General features: G+C 34.6%; 1 protein-coding gene across 4 annotated transcripts in view; it reads left to right on the top strand.

Annotated features, from left to right (window-relative positions):
• MAGI2 (membrane associated guanylate kinase, WW and PDZ domain containing 2) overlaps positions 1 to 16226 on the top strand; it is a 1353147-nt gene that overhangs the window by 355904 nt on the left and 981017 nt on the right. The window lies entirely within an intron of this gene.

The raw sequence follows: 16226 nt of genomic DNA, 5'->3' as shown, positions 1-16226 counted from the left end.
CTTGTGTAAATATACACAATTCATGTACCCAGTGTTCTGCTGACATGTATTTGGGTTTTTCCAATTTGTAGATATCATGAATAAAATTGCTATTAACATTCAGCTACAAGTCTTCTATGGACACTTATTTTCTTGATTTTTCTTGGGTAAATAAGGAGTGGCAAATACATGTATACATTTATAAGAAACTATCAAACTGCTTTTCAAAGTGGTTGTAACCATTTTGCCATATAGCAGTAATATATGAAATTTCCAGTTGCTCCATATCCTTGCCAGCATTTCATGTTTTAAGTTTTTTATTGTTGTCTTTATTTTAAATTTCAGCCATTCTATAGGATATATATTAGTAATTCACTGTAATTTAAACTTGCATTTCTCTAATGGCTAATGATTTGTAGCATCTTTTCATGTGCTTAATGACCATTCATTTTCAGTTAAAATTTTTGGTGAAGTGCCTGTAAAATCTTTTGCTAAATTTTAAAATCCAGTTGTTTATCTCATTAAGTTGTAAGCATTCCTTATGTATTGTAGATACAAGCCCCTTCTCAGATTTCAAAATTGTGAATATTTTATTCCAGTCTGTGTCTTGCTTTTTTCATTTTCTTAATACCATCTTTTGAAGAACAAAAGCTTTTTGTGGTAGGGAAATTTAATTCATCAATTTTTTTCTTTCATGCTTGGGTTTTTTGGGGTACTGACACAGAAATTTTTGTTTAGCAGGATTGTGAGGATTTTCTCCTATGACTCATTCTGGAAGTTGTATAATTTTAACTTCTACAGTTAGATTTGAGATCCATTTCAAATTAATATTTGTCCATGGTATGATTTAGGAATTATGGGTTTTGTTTTTGGTTTTACATACAGATATTTAATTATTCCAGCAATATTTGTTGAAAACAAATCATCTTTTCCCTGTTGAATTAACTTGGCAATATTTTAAAAACCAATTGATCATATGTCAGTCTTTTCTACAATCTGTTACATCCCATTTATATACTTGCCTTTTGTTATGTTTTATCTAGATACAGGCATGCCCTCATATTAAAAACAATATTTCTAAGTTCAAGAGATGACCTCAAAATTAGATATTATTTATATTAATGTGGTAGTAATTGTACATTTTCTGAAACAAAATGAACTTTTATAATTACTCAAGCATAAGTATTTTTAATATAGTTATATTTATTCATATTCTATTTATTAATTTTGATCTAGCTGATTCCCATTACAAATATAAGCAACAATTAGACATTGAAATTAGTAAATACGAGATAATGGGAACTTGAGATGAAATAGAGTTTAGATAAAGGCCATGTTTTGACAGTGATTTGATACATTCCTATTTAAGGACTCAGTAGCATATAAAGATATGCTTTAAGAAACGGGCTTATAACTCTAGAAAACAAAATGGTGGTTGCCAGAGAGAAGAGACCTGGGGAGATAGGCAAAATAGGTGAAGGATATTAAGAGGTATAGTTTTCTAGTTATAAATAGATAAGTAACAGTATTGAAAAGTACAACATAGGGGATACAGTCAATAACATTCTAATAATTTTGTATAATAACAGATGTTAACTATACTTATAGGGGTAGCATTTCTTAATGTATATAATTGTCAAATCACTATGTTGTACACCTAAAACTAATGTTATATTTCAACTATACTTTGATTAAAAATGAAAAACACACATAAAAATATATACACCCAATAAACAAATTAATATAATGAAGATATAGTTTTGAAAAATTTACAAAACCAGAATTATTTAATGCAAATATAACTTGGACAAATAAATGTTAAAATAAATACGTAGTGCATATAAGAAGTCTGCTGTCACATTCCAGGTTAGAAATAGATTGTTCATCTCTAAGAAATAGTGTCAGTCAAAGAAAGAAAGAAAGAAGGAGTGTTAGTCAAAGAAAGGAAAATGAGCCCTTAACTGTATTTCTGGGTATAGCAGTAACTTTTCAAGAAGAAGTGATCAACTTGTTTGTAATTTAAAAGAGAGAGAGAGAGAGATAGAGATTATGAGACATTGAATTAGAATTTATTTCATTGCACAAACTATTTAGAAGTGAAATAAATTGTTTACATCTTTACAAATGAAAATCTTTAATAACTTCTGCATCCATTCTGTATCTTTACACCCTTGACTTCTTCTATTGAACCATTTATTAGCCAACTCACCACATTCTCTTTTAGATTTCTAACTGTGAGTGCATTGCATGTATCTATATGGAACACAACTACATGAGCTCTCACCATATATATTTTTGTTGAAATAATTGGAAATTATTCCATTTGTTTGCATAAAACACAAACAATTGTTTGACAAAGTTTTTGATTCAAATGTTTTATCAAAACCAAAATTAAAGTATATTTTCATATATAATTTATAGGATTAGGAATGGGGTTTCAATTACAATCTTTTTAATATATGTATTTATGTTTAGAAAAATAAGTAATTAGGGCAGGGACTAGCTGGGTGGCTCAGTTGGTTGCGCATCCAAGTCTTGATTGTGGCTCAGGTCATGATCTCAGGATCATGAGATCAAGCCCCTACATTAGGTTACATGCTCCATGCAGAATCTGAGATCCTCTCCCTCTGTCCCTTCTGCCTTATGTATGCACATACTCTCTCTTTCTCTAAAATAAATAAAATAAATCTTAGAAAGAAAAAGGGAAAATAAATAACTGGATCTAAATGGAATCAGAAATTTTATATTATTTGAATGGAAATGTCTTCTTAATTTTAAAAAATTCTACTTTATTAATTAAAATCATGAAAAATTTTATTTTATGACTAGATATATATCCTATTTTATATATTTTTTAATATCTTAACCATCTTTGAGCTAAATTACTATGCACCTTATGATGTTGATTGGAACAATTCTCTATGCCTTTACCTATTTTTAGAAAGACTGCATAAAAGGCAATTCATGAGTTTTTTTATATTTTAATTTACTAATATGACAGTGTTGTCATGTTAAAAAGGTTTATTTGACATCAGGCAGCTATTTTATTAATGCCAGGTATATAAACCTCTCATTTTTCAAGTAGTATAAGGGCTAGCTCTAGAGCCATATAATGTGAATCATATCAGACTGTTAGTAGATTTTTGCTGCTTTTTCTTCCAAAGGTCTCATGAAGCAAAAATTCAGTTTATGGTAGAACAATAATAATTCACCTTAAATTCCAGGGCAGTATCATTTTTTCTTCTTTTCTTTCTTTTTTCATTCTAGGAATATAGTAATTCAAAAACAGCCATGTGTTTTGAGAGTAGATATTCCAAAAGAAATACTTTATAAAAAGAATTACATGCTTCTCAATTTATTATGTGTCAAGAAACATCTGTAGAGGTGATTATTTCCCTTGTAATAAGCCTAGTAGGGGCAATTGCAGAACTTTAAATATCTAAGTGGTAATCATTAAGGTTTACATTTAGGATATCACTCAACTTGACAATCTGCCCTAGACAGCTACTGAGAGCCCTAATTCCTTATTAGGAAATTCATCTTTCTTGAAGTTAATATAAGATGAGATAGTTAAATCTGGGAAAGCTGCCAGTTGTTGTTGCCATATTATTATTTTTTGTATTTGAAAGTACTACTGAAGCAGATTTTCTGCCATCACCAAGGCTGAGTATGAGTGGATTTTTATTGTGTGCTGATGGTCAGTATTGCATTGTTCACATTGACCTGATGCCATTTTGATCATGCTTTGGCTAATTGACAAGTGAGACAGCTGGGATGAATATTTAGTTATAACTCCCTGGAGTAGGTAACTTGTGTATGTTTTATAACTTCAGTTATAATTCTACTCCACCACAAAAATTGTGCATGATTATGTTTGCCTTCCTAATAAGGAGGCTCTATCTTTAAGCATTTGGGAAAAACAAAACAAAACAAGACAGAAAACCCAGAAATTACATGGACTTCAAAATGGGAGGTCTAGGAAAAAGGCTGATAGAACGGAGAGGAGAAGTGACAAAATGACCTGAGCCAATTTGATATATTAGAAACTGGGACATTTTTGTGGTAAATATTAGAATTTGTATGGAGGACAATGCAGGCTGTGAGTCTTCTCAACCACAGCCTGGATACCAGGTGGATTTTTACATTGAAATGTAATTTGGAGGATCATTAAATTACATTTGAATCGAAAAGCCAGTTTCAAGCCAACATATCAACATTATCAAGCAGGAAGAAAGAAAGAAAGAAAGAAAGAAAGAACAAACAGTTGCACAACATCCTCAGTCTTTAAGCGCTGTGAAAGCTCTATGAGTAAAAGTTCACACCTCGGAGGATTCAGTAGCTATATGATAACAATCTCTATTCAGAGTTGGCATGTGGACATAAGAACAGCAAGGAACTAGGATAGTGTGTCTCAATGTATCATTTATTTTGTAAGCTCTTGCAGACCGATCGTTTTATAAAATACAATAAAGAATGAATTACTAGAAAAATTTTTAAAATACAAGTGCCTGGTGGCTTTTGTTGGTATGTTTGTTTTGTTATTAGATTTAAAGCTCAAGGATGAAATTATCCTGGCAAATTACTATAAATATTTCCTACTCTCAATTTCTGAACAGTATTAGTTTACTGATCTAGAAGATCCAGAGCCTTGCTTCAAGTGTATTTAGGCTACTGGGCCAAATTATTATGCGCTGTCTTGTAATGACAAAGACACTACAATTTTTCTAACCACCTGTTATTATCCTGAACACTCTTTATTTTGCCAAAAGAAATTTATTTAATAGTTCTTATGCTAATTAAGGACACTCCACTGTAGGTTTGAAAACATTATTTGAAATCCCTAAGTAATCTCCTCTGGAGTGTTGAGTCTTGATTACTGTACTTTTTTTTTTTTTTTTTTTAGATTTTATTTATTTGAGAGAGAGAGAGAGAGAGAGAGTGAGCAAGAGAGGGAGAGAAGAATCAGAGGGAGAGGGAGAAGCAGACTCCCCACTGAGCAGGGAGCGCATCATGGGGCTCAATCCCACCAATACCGAGCTTGATGGCCGGACTCCGGGATCATGACCAGAGCCAAAGGTAGATACTTAACCTACTGAGCCACCCAGGTGCCCCTTCGTTACTGTATTTTAACACTAATTGTCCCTGAGTATCAATTAAAGCATGCTTATACACCTTATACACACACACATACATATAACAAACTTTACTCTATTTTAACAAAAATTTCAATATGTGTTATTGAAAACAACAAAAGGTCAGAACCAAAATGATTATTTGAATTGAGTTTAAAGAAATGCTTCCTTCACTTCAGTGGTCAAATGGTATGAAATCTCTAAGAAACATAAGGCTGTATACCTCCCTTGCATTCAATAAAGTTATATCTCAAAGCACATTTTCCATTAGTCCATCATCTTCTGTACATTTCCAGTGTAGATAATACATGAAAGTTCTGTATCCAAGATTGTTTTACCAATATGGATACAAAAACTGGAGCAGAAATAAAAGAGCTCTGTAGATTGAACAGATCTAAGAATATCCTTCAGCCAGACCTTGTAAACCTGGACTCGTGGTTCAGATATCTCCTGGCTTTTAGTATTTTTCATGAAACCAATTTTTTTTGAATAGTCATATACATAATAAATTTTTGTCTTTTCTTGTAGTCATTACTCATAATAATTTCTTTTTTTTTTAAAGATTTTATTTATTTATTTGACAGACAGAAATCACAAGTAGGCATAGAGGCAGGCAGAGAGAGAGAGGAGGAAGCAGGCTCCCCGCTGAGCAGAAAGCCCGATGCGGGACTCGATCCCAGGACCCTGAGATCATGACCTGAGCCGAAGGCAGCAGCCTAACCCACTGAGCCACCCAGGCGCCCACTCATAATAATTTCTTACAGTGAACAAAATAACTACACCCAGCTGTAGTCTGTTTCTACCCAAAAGTTCTTTCGACCTATAGAAATGTTACAGTGATTCCAGATTTTAGAAAATTAAAAAAATATTTTTTGGCTGGCTACAGGTAATAATAAATGACAAATTAAGTTCCTACATTCTTGACCATATGCTTACTACTTTGAATATTAAATATATTCTTTAGAAACTCTTTCCTTTGACTAATGTCCTTTACTGCAGGCTTAATTTTAATAATAGATCCTCTGAAAGCTACAGATAGACTATTTTTACTTCAAGTGTTTTTTTTATTAATTATTTTTATTAATATATAATGTATTACTTGCCCCAGGGGTACAGGTCTGTGAATCATCAGGCTTACATATTTCACAGCACTAACCATATCACATACCCTCCCCAAGGTCCATAACCCAACCACCCTCTACCTACCCTCCTCCCCCCAGCAACCCTCAGTTTGTTTTGTGAGATTAAGAGACTCTTATTGTTTGTCTCCCTCCCGATCCCATCTTGTTGCATTTTTTTCCTTCCCTACCCTTCAAATCCCCCACGTTGCCTCTCAAATTCCTCATATCAGGGAGATCCAATGCTAATTGTCTTTCTCTGATTGACTTATTTCGCTCAGCATAATACCCTCTACTTCCATTCACGTCATTACAAATGGCAAGATTTCATTTCCTTTGATGGCTGCATAGTATTTGATTATGTATATATAACCTCCATGCTGCTTTCCAGAGTGGCTGCCCCAGCTTGATTTCCAACAACAATGTAGGAGGGTTAGCCTTTCTCTGCATCCTCGCCAGCATCTGTCATTTCCTGTCTTGTTAATTTTAGCCATTCTGATTGGTGTGAGGTGGTATCTCATTGTGGTTTTGATTTGTATTTCCCTGAGGCTGAGTAATAGAGAGCACTTTTTCACGTGTTCTGTTAGCCATCTGGATGTCTTCTTTGCAGAAATCTCTGTTTATGTCCTCTGCCCATTTCTTGGATTATTTGTTCTTTGGGTGTTGAGTTTGATAAGTTCTTTATAGATTTTGGATACTAGCCCTTTATCTGATATGTTGTTTGCAAGTATCTTCTTCCATTCTGTCAGTTGTCTTTTGGTTTTGTTGACTGTTTCCTTTGCTGTGCAAAAGCTTTTGGTCTTGATGAAGTCCCAGTAGTTCATTTTTTCCTCTTGCTTCCCTTGCCTTTGGTGATGTTTCTAGGAAGAAATTACTGTAGCTGAGGTAGAAGAGGTTGCTGCCTGTCTTCTCCTCAAGGATTTTGATGGATTCCTGTCTCCCATTGAGGTCTTTCATCAATTTGGTGTCTATTTTTGTGTGTGGTGTAAGGAAATTGTCCAGTTTCATTCTTCTTCATGTGGCTGTCCAATTTTCCCAACACCATTTGTTGAAGAGAGACTTTTTCCCATTGGACATTCTTTCCTGCTTTATCAAAGCTTAGTTGACCATAGAATTGAGGGTCTACTTCTGGGCTATCTGCTCTGTTCCACTGATCTATGTGTCTTTTTTTGTGCCAGTACCATACTGTCTTGATGATGACAGCTTTTTAGAGCTTGAAGTCTGGAATTGTGATGCCACCAATCTTGACTTGCTTTTTCAACATTCCTCTGGCTGTTCAGGGTCTTTTCTGGGTTCATATAAACTTTAGGATTATTTGTTCCATTTCTTTGAAAAAATGGATGTTATTTTGATAGGGATTTCATTAAATGTATAGATTGCATTAAGTAGCAGAGACATTTTCACAGTATTTGTTCTTCCAATCCATGAGCATGGAGCATTTTTCCATTTCTTTGTGTCTTCCTCAATTTCATGAGTACTTTATAGCTTTCTGAGTACAGATTCTTTGCCTCTTTGGTTAGGTTTATTCCTAGGCATCTTATGCTTTTGAGTGCAATTGTAAATGGGATCACTCCTTAATTTTTCTTTCTTCTGTTTTGCTGTTGGTGTACAGAAATGCAACTGATATCTGTGCATTGATTTTATATCCTGACACTTTACTGAATTCCTGTACAAATCCTAGCAGTTTTGGAGTGGAGTCTTTTGGGTTTTCCACATAAAGTATCATATCATCTTCAAAGACCGACGACCAAAAACTTTGACCTCTTCTTTGCTGATTCGGATTCCTTTTATTTGTTTTTGTTGTCTGATTGCTGAGGCTAGGACTTCTAGTCCTATATTGAATAGGTGATAGTGGACATCCCTGCCATGTTCCTGACCTAGGGGAAAAGCTCTCAGTTTTTCTCCATTGAGAATGATATTCTCTGTGGGTTTTTCATAGATGGCTTTGATGATATTGAGGTATGTACCCTCTGTCCCTACACTTTGAAGAATTTTGATCAAGAAAGGATGCTGTACCTTGTCAAATGCATTTTCAGCATCTATTGAGAGTATCATATGGTTCTTGTTCTTTCTTTTATTAATATATTATATCACATTGATTGATTGCTTTGTGGATGTTGAACCAACCTTGTAGCCCTGGGTCATGGTGAATAATCCTTTTAATGTTCTGTTGGATCTTATTGACTAGTATTTTGGTGAGAATTTTTGCATCTGTGTTCATCAAGGATATTGGTTTGTAATTCTCCTTTTTAAGGAGGCTTTGTCTGGTTTTAGGATCAAGGTAATGCTGGCCTCATAAAATGAGTTTGGAAGTTTTCCTTCCATTTCTATTTTTTCAGTTTCAGGAGAATAGGTATTAATTCTATTTTTTTCAGTTTCAGGAGAATAGGTATTAATTCTTTTTTAAATGTTTGGTAGAATTCCCCTGGGAAGGCATCTGGCCCTGGGCTCTTGTTTGTTGGGAGACTCTTGATGACTGCTTCAATCTCCTTACTGGTTATGGGTCTGTTCAGGTTTTCTATTTATTCCTGGTTCAGTTGTGGTAGTTTATATGTCTCTAGGAATGCATTCATTTCTTCCAGATTGTAAAATTTGCTGGTGTATAGTTGCTCATAATATGTTCTTATAATTGTTTGTATTTCTTTGGTGTTGGTTGTGATCTCTCTTCTTTCATTCATGATTTTATTTATTTGAGTCCTTTCTCTTTTCTTTTTGATCAGTCTGGCCAGGGCTTTATCCATTTATTAATTCTTTCAAAGAACCAGCTTCTGGTTTCATTGGTTTCTTCTACTGTTCTTTTGTTTTCTATTTCATTGATTTCTACTCTGATCTTTATTATTTCTCTTCTGCTGGGTTTAGGCATTCTTTGCTGTTCTTTTTCTAGCTCCTTCAGGTGCAAGGTTAAGTTGTATATTTGAGTGCTTTCCTGTTTCTTGAGAAAGGCTCGTATCGCTATATACTTTCCTGTCAGGCCTCCTTTGTTGTGTCCCACAAATTTTGAACTGTTGTGTTTTCATTATCATTTGTTTCCATGATTTTTTTTTCAATTCTTCTTTAATTTCCTGGTTGACTCATTTATTCTTTAGAAGGATGCTCTTTAGCCTCCATGTATTCGAGTTCTTTCCAAGTTTCCTCTTGTGATTGAGTTCTAGCATTGTGCGTTGTGGTCTGAAAATATGCAGGGAATGAACCCAGTCTTTGGTACTGGTTGAGACCTGATTTGTGACCCAAGATGTGATCTATTCTGGAGAATGTTCCATGTGTAGTAGAGAAGAAAGTGTATTCTGTTGCTTTGGGATGGAATATTCTGAATAGATCCGTGATGTCCATCTGGTCCAGTGTGTCATTTAAGGCCTTTGTTTATTTGTAGATCTTTTGCTTGGATGATCTGTCCATTTCAGTGAGGGGGTGTTAACATCCTACTATTATTGTATTATTGTCGATGTGTTTCTTTGATTTTGTTATTAATTGGTTTATATAGTTGGCTGCGCCCACGTTGGGGGCATAGATATTTAAAATTGTTAGATCTTCTTGTTGGACAGACCCTTTGAGTATGATATAGTGTCCTTCCTCATCTCTTATTATAGTCTTTGGCTTAAAATCTAATTTATTTGATATAAGGATTGCCACCCCAGTTTTCTTTTGATGTCCATTAGCATGGTAAATTGTTTTCCACCCCCTCACTTTAAATCTGGAGGTGTCTTTGGGTCTAAAATGAGTTTCCTGTAGAAAGCATATTGATGGGTTTGGTTTTTTTTAATCCACACTGATACCTTCTGTCTTTTGATTAGGGCATTTAGCCCATTTACATTCAGGCTAACTATTGAAAGATATGAATGTAGTGCCACTGTATTGCCTGTAAGGTGACTGTTACTGTATATTGTCTCTGTTCCTTTCCAGTCTATTACTTTTAGGCTCTCTCTTTGCTTAGAGGACTGCTTTCAATATTTCCTGTAGAGCTGGTTTGGTGTTTACAAATTCTTTCAGTTTTTGTTTGTCCTGGATGCTTTTTATCTCTCTTTCTATTTTCAATGATAGCCTAGCTGGATATAGTATTCTTGGCTGCATGTTTTTCTCATTTAGTGCTCTGAATTTATTATGCCAATTCTTTCTTGCCTGCCAGGTCTCTGTGGGTAAGTCTGCTGCCAATCTAATATTTTTACCATTGTACATTACAGACTTCTTGACCTAGGCTGCTTTCAGGATTTTCTCTTTGTCACTAAGACTAGTAAATTTTACTATTAGATGGTGGGGTGTGGACCTATTCTTATTGATTTTGAGGGGGATTCTTTGAACCTCCTGGATTTTAACACTCATTCCTTTTGTCATATTAGGGAAATTTCTCTACAATAATTCTCTCCAATATACCTTCTATCCCCCTCTCTCTTTTTCTTCTGGAATCCCAATTATTCTAATATTGTTTTGTCTTATGGTATCACTTATCTCTCGAATTCTCCCCTCATAGTCCAGTATTGTTTGTCTCTCTTTTGCTCAGCTTCTTTATTCTCCATCATTTGGTCTTCTCTATCACTAATTCTCTCTTCTGCCTAATTTATCCTAGCAGTAAGAGCCTACATTTTTGATTGCACCTCATCAATAACTTTTTTTATTTCAACTTGGTTAGATTTTAGTTCTTTTATTTCTCCAGAAAGGGTTTCTCTAATATCTTTCATGCCTTTTTTGCGCCCAGCTAGCACCTTGAGAATCGTCATTCTGATCTCTAGATCTGACATATTATCCATGTCCATATTGATTAGGTCCCTAGGTGTCAGTACTGCCTCTTGTTCTTTTATTGTGGTGAGTTTTTCCATCTTGTAATTTAATTGAGATAAGAATATATGAACGAGAGAATAAAATACTAAAAGTGTGGCAAAGACCCCAGAGAAATGTATGCTAACTAAGTCAGAAGAGACCCAAAACCAGAGGGAGAAGAAAATGGGTAAAAGAAATTTAAAATATAAATTTTATATATATATATACAGATATAAATATATATATACATATTTTTTTTCCACGAGTCCTATATATATAGGACTGGTGAAAATAACAGAGCCACCCACTTGATTTTGGGTTTATTCTGGTACCTTTGAAGAAACTACTTCCCAAAAATTTAAAGAAAGAAAAAATATATATATATATATACATATATATGCACATACACACACAAAAATAAGGGTAAACACGATGAAGGTATGGGATATGACTGTAAAGATAAAAATGAAAAAAAAATACTAAAAAGAATTGATTAGATGAGTTAAAAAAAAAAAAAGAGGAGAGAATGTGCTATGGCTGGAGTCTAGAAGAAAGTCTGTGCTAGCTTTAGGGTATATTTTGATCTATTAGAAGAAATTGTATCCCAAAATTTTAATGAAAAAAAAAACCCTGTATGTATACAAATGATAAGGTAATTACAATGAAGGGATAAAATATGACTATAACAATGAAGGTTTAAAAAGATTTTTTTAAGAAAGGTATTATTATGTAAACTAGTTAAAAACGTTAAAAGACGAAAGAGGAAACATTAAAAAAATAGGATAAGGAAAAAATAAAATAAAAAAAAATTAACTTTTCAAGACTAAATTATCATGGGGAAAAAGCCGTAACTTCTATGCTTTGCTTTCCCCTAGCTCTGAAATTCCACATTTCTCACTGATCAGTGTACTTCGTCTTGGCTGGATATTCTTGCTGACCTTCTGAGGGAGGGGCTTGCAGAATTGCAGCACCCTTGCCAGGGGCCAGGCTAAGAAATCTGCTCTGGTTCACTCTTGGGAGCTTTTGTTCCCTGAATGCTTTCCGTAAAGCTCTAGAGGAGGAGAATGAAAATGGCAGCTTCCCGATCTCTGGCACTGGAAGAGTGGAGAGCTCGGGTCCACACTTCTCAGTGTGCCATCAGAGATAAGCAGTCAATCACTCCCATCTCCCTCCTCTCTGACCTCTTAGCTCACCTGGCCTGTGACTGAGTGTTTCTGTCTCTGGCGCACAGCCTCATTTGGTGTCTACAAACCCAGCAGATTCCTGCCATGCGTCCCTGTGCCACTCTCTTGGAGGAGGAAGAAGGGGGTTCTCTCTGGATCTGCCACTTGTGGAGTCCTTGCTTGAAGAGCAGTGGTCTGACTGTGGATCACGGTTTAAGGTAACCCTGATCTAAAAATCTCACTCTTCGGCTCTGTCTCTGTAGTGAGCTTCCTCACTGCACTACCGCAGAGCTCTGCCACACTCAGACACCCCAATCTTTTTGTGACCCTGCGGGACCTGAGACCACACTGTCCTCGTGAAGGCTCCACCCCTGCTTAGCCTCTGGAGTGATGTCCCTCAGTGGAGCAGACTTCTAAAAGTTCTGATTTTGTGCTCCACTGCTCCATCGCTTGCCAGAAGCCAGCCCCTTCTGCCATGGTCTATCTTCTTCCCTTTGTTTAGGATTCACTCCTCTGCACATCCTACCTTTCAGAAAGTGGTCGATTTTTGTTCCTAGAATTGCTCCTCTTCTTCTCTTCTATCTCCTGTTGAGTTTGTAGGTGTTCAGAATGGTTTGATAACTATCTAGCTGAACTCCTAGAACCTGACGTTATTTCAGTCTGCTACTCCTCTGCCATCTTGCTTCTCCCTCCCCTCCAAGAGTTTTATGTATTTTAAAAATTTAACACTTGATACTAGATTGATAGTTGAGAAATAAATTTAAACTTAAAGTTGATGCTCCACTTTCAGAACATTTATGTGCCCTATAATCTTATGTTGATTGAAATCAAGAGAATTATAGAGAATATTTGCTTAGCAAATACTGTTTTAAAGCATGAAAAGTTACACACTAAAAATAATTGCATTTGGCATCTTCTTTTCTTTGTGTTGATTCACAAAGCTTTTACTTTTACTAATATAAATTTCAGCTGAGGCCTAAAATGATGTATTAGAGTTGATGCCATCAGTTTTTGGTACTTTCTTGTAAGATGACAATATGATTGCATATTAGTTAATACTCTATACAGTTTCATGCCTTGTGTGAATACATCACAGATAGTAAGGATTATTTTAATTTTATATTTGATGGTTCTTTTCTGTGTGTTGATTGTTAAAGATGAAATTTGTGATGATAGATCTAAATCAATTTTAATATAACATTTACATGATACTCATGCAGTCATCATATACCTTAACTTCAAACAAAGCTTTTATCACAAAAATGTGATGTATAACATTTTTTATTTTTAATAGACTAAACTGAGTATACATTTTACATAAGGAAGCCAAAACAGTAAATATTTTTTTATCAAGACACCTTTAATCAAGACATAAAACTTGACCTCAAGATGCCACTAATTATCCATTATGACTGAAATGTAATGAGTTAGCATAATTTATAAAATCTGCTAATTGCCTTTCATGGTCATGGATATTAATCTACCTCTTAATATAAATAAGTCATGGAGCATATTAAACATTTAATGTAGAAAAATTAGGCATTTTTGAGACATAATGGGATCTTAGTATAGTGTTGTGCTATTACTGGTTTATAGACTCTCCAGAAGTGCTTTTTATTTTCATCCATTTGTTTGTCAATGAGCAAGTACCTATTAAATACCTACTAGGTGTCAGAGTCTGCTCTCTCATGGAATTTACATCCTAACAACTTAAACAATACACAGGTAAATATATAACATAATTTAGGTGGTGGTAACAGAAAAGGAGAACAGTGAATGTTGACAGTGGGGTTGTGGGAGATAAGCAAGTTTAGACAGGGCGAGGAGTAATATTTGAGCAGAGATATGAACCACATAAAATAGGGAAAGGGAAGGTAATTCTAAACATGTTCATTTAAAAATGAGGGATAGATTTGTTGCAGCTCCTTGGTGATTTGTATCATGCTTATAAAGAACATGATTGCTATCTCTAACTTTTAGCATGCTGATAAGGTGATAGTTGTTTAGAAAGAATGGTAGTGATTTATTGAGATTCCGTTTCCAAGAGCCACTTGTGAAGGTAATCAGTGATAAGTTCCATATCAGTATTCTAGGCTTTTGCAATTTTCTCATGGACTGTGACAACATATTTGCATACAAATTATCCTGAAGTGTTGTATATAAATAATCCAAGTCATATAAATTGAAAAGCATCATCCTAAAAGAGATTTGGGGGAACTTAATTTTCAAAGAGAATTCTGGGGTTTTTGTTCTAGTGTCTTCACTATTGACTGATTTTAAGTGGAACATAAGATCAATTGTTTGAGAAGGATATGCCATAATACCACTCACATCAGTAGATTCTGTCTCCTTTTACCTCCTTGTTTGTTCTTTCACCCAACATGTAATTGATTCCACATGGTCTGTCACATTACCATGCCCCTACAAGCAAAACAAAGTATCTTCTTGTCCCAGCAATCTATTCTCTGTCAATGTTGCTATCATTTTCTCATTCAGCTGGAAATCTTGGTGCATCTTTGATTCTTCCTTGGCCAAATCCACATCATTTCAGTCAACCATTCTTGCCCATTTGTGTTTTGTTTTCTCAAGAATTAAGCTCAATGAGTACCTGGGTGGGTTAGTGGGACTATTGATTTGGGTTCAGGTCGTGATCTCAGAGTCCTGGGATCCAATCAAGCCCCATGTTGGGGCTCAGCAGGGACTTTGCTTCAGAGTCTTTTCCCCTGCCCCTCCCTCCACTCATGCTTGTACACTGTACACTCATCCTCAGACATGGGGAGGCATATGATTCATGTGTAAAATAACCACATAATTCTGATAGATCTCCTTTGGGGATATGATCTCTTGTGTGTGCACTCTTCTTCCTTCTAGTTGTTTATTTCTAGCATGACAGAGATATTGTTTGGCACAGAATGAAGAAATCTCAGGAAATGTTGCAGTTTTGTTGTATGTTTAGCCAAGTCAATTAATCTCTGAAATGCTTTAATCACTTGTAAATTAAACCACTGCTTCTATTTGCCATTTACAGTTCCTATGTTGGACAAATGCAATGATAAATACTAAAAATCTTTGAAATAAATAACATTCTACACACAGAAAGAATAATAATATTATTGTAGTAATTAACATTGAGTGAATGAAACTTTAATCTAATTTTATTATTCTAGACCTCACATTCTGTATTTTACAATAAAAATTTTGAATTAAAAATTAGTTCTTAAATGATGTCCCCTCTCACTGCAAAACAGAATTACCTGACTTGAACTTGGAATAAAAAAAAAGTATAAATATTTCAAGTCAAGTATAATGATAGCTTCAAAATCAATGAAGACTGAACATTGGAGAGCGTCTTTATTTAAAATGGTGTTTTTTTGTCAAATATAAACCCTATCTTTAGTAAATTATTTCTAAAATCAGGCTTCTTTAATGAGTTATTTCAAATACCTTTACTATTAACAAAATTAATAACTGCCATGTTGATACTACTAAAAAAAAGATAATTTTCAGGTCAATGGATCCTTTGTTTTCAAGGTAATGAAAATTCTAGGCATTCCTCCAGATTTTTCAAGAGTTAGCCATTAGATATTACCTTTAAAAGTGTTACTCATCAGGGGTGCCTGGGTGTCTCAAGCGGTTAAGAATCCTACTCTTGATTTCAGCTCAGGTCATAATATCAGGGTACCGAGATCCAGACTGGGTCAGATTCTATGTTTGGGGGAGTCTGTTTGAGATTTTCTCCCTCTGCACCCCTACCCCTGCAAAGCACCTGCACACACGCTCTCTCTCAAATAAATAAACAAACCTTTTTTTAAAAGTGTTACTTACTCATCAAAGGCTAGAAATTATTGTACTGTTTTGTAAAAATTATTATGCAGAATGGAGACTTAAAATCATTGTCCTTCTTTGCTGTGGTATGCTTTTAAGGAGTATATAATGAAAGTATGCGGCTGAACAACCAACATTAGTATTTTCCCAGATAATATTAAGGATTCTTGGTCACATACTTCCTAAAGCATAAAATAAATATACTACAAAATATTTGTTTTTTATACTTACTTTCGAGACAAAATTATCTCTCAAAT

The sequence above is a fragment of the Neovison vison genome, chromosome 4 (assembly GCF_020171115.1).
Source record: "Neovison vison isolate M4711 chromosome 4, ASM_NN_V1, whole genome shotgun sequence".
NCBI classification, from domain to species: domain Eukaryota; kingdom Metazoa; phylum Chordata; class Mammalia; order Carnivora; family Mustelidae; genus Neogale; species Neogale vison.
The sequence above is the reverse complement of the archived record's forward strand: the minus strand, read 5'-3'. Positions and strand labels throughout refer to the sequence as shown.